Genomic DNA, 1,785 nt, shown 5'->3' on the forward strand with positions numbered 1-1,785 from the left:
TACATTTCAAAGTATTTTATTCAGACATCTGAACTTATTAGAACCTGTTTTATGGCAGGGAAACTGAGTCACCCAGGGAGCTATACCTACTTTTTTCATTACTCAGTGAAGCAGTAATAGTGTCAGCTCCTCAGACCTGCATTCCTACACCTTCCCTGGAAATTTGCCCAGACCAGCTCTCTACAACCCGTCATATGTTGCCTCCAAACACTTCACAAGCGATTTTTGCAATTTAAATATCCTTAATAAATGCCTGTCTGCATTTTCTTGGCTAATTTTTCTCAGCATTTTTAGGTTTTCCTGACAAAAGCGCTCTCCAGATCACCTTCTGGTGTTCTGGTGACCTTCACTCCCTCTTGGCACTGGATCCAAACCTTCTCCAACCATTCAAGTGACCTGGGAGGGTCTCTCTGTCCCAGTACAAGAACTGCCCCACTCAAAGTCAACCAGTGCCTCTGGCAGTTGCTCTGAAACCTTTTTTATTCCACTTTGAGCTTCTTACTTAGGATCTTAAAATGTTGAAGTTCCGACATCCAAAAATAATTTTTTTGCTTGTTTGTTTCGCTCTTCTATTTTGGAATATTTCAATTTTCAATACCCTGTGAACATCTTTGCTTTGGGATGCACCTGCCAGAGTAGTGTTGATCAGAATTTAATCATCCTTCATCATCTCTAGTCATGGAGAAACATAAATAGCCCTAACAGGCTTCTCAGACACTGATGTACTCCCTAATTCAGCAGTTCTAAAATTGTTTTTAAGTTGTAAGCCATACTCATCAAATTGTGGGAGAAGTATAGAGATGTGCCATGATGTTCTTACTGTTACAGTGGATCTTTGGTTAACACAGGCTTTTTAAAGAACTCTTCTCTGGAGGCCCAGGTGATCCTGCAGAGAATCAATTCACTCACACTCCTTATTTATGAGCCATCTCAGCACTCATCTTGGTAACAAACAGCTGCTCTCCTTCTGGGTTTTGGCTAATTATTGATAAAATTGCACCTGTATCATACCAGAATGAGCAAACAGAAAGTGTTCTTGCTGTTTAGGAGAAAAAAAATTCAGTATCTACAAGGACTAAATCGAAGAAACTCTTGGCTGAACAAAAGTCCACCATGATTTTTTGCAAAACAAAAACCTTCCTCTTGCTCTTCAAAGCCTAATGTCCAAATTTCCACTCTATGGATACACAGGTGTACCTTTTAAGTATATTCAGAAAATTTAAATTCAGACTTTTCTAAAAATAAAAACTGGATTTTGACTGGATAAGTATTTTAGTTTTGGTAAAAAAAAAAATATGCTTGAGACATATTTTAAACCCCAAATATATATAAGCTTGCTGATAGAATCTCACTGCTTTGCCTGGGTTTTGCTAAATTTTGTTCTATTCTCCAATTTCCAGCTGATTTGTCAGTCTCAGTTATTTTTTTTCAAAGCTGAACATTTTCTTCTCTGAAGCAGCTGCAGGATGAGATCTTTCTCCTACTCTGAAAACTTCTTGACATCAGCAAATCCATCTCAGGAATTGTTAGAAATTGCCAGAATAGCCTACATTCTTTGCAGGACATAGGAATACTTACTGTGTTTTTAAGAATACGCTTTATAAAACACCCTCTTCATTTTCCTATCATTTTCCTATAGTCCAGCACTGTTAAATACATCTAAAATGCACTTGCCAGTGGCCAGTAAAATAGGGACCATATTATTGCTCCTCATTTACCAAAAAAAAATAATAATAAAAAGAGGTTTTCTTAATTCAATGTTCTGACTCAGAGGATGAGTTACTG

The sequence above is a fragment of the Empidonax traillii genome, unplaced genomic scaffold, assembly GCF_003031625.1.
Source record: "Empidonax traillii isolate 1590-97213 ecotype Southwest subspecies unplaced genomic scaffold, ASM303162v1 scaffold764:size1210623, whole genome shotgun sequence".
Taxonomy (NCBI): domain Eukaryota; kingdom Metazoa; phylum Chordata; class Aves; order Passeriformes; family Tyrannidae; genus Empidonax; species Empidonax traillii.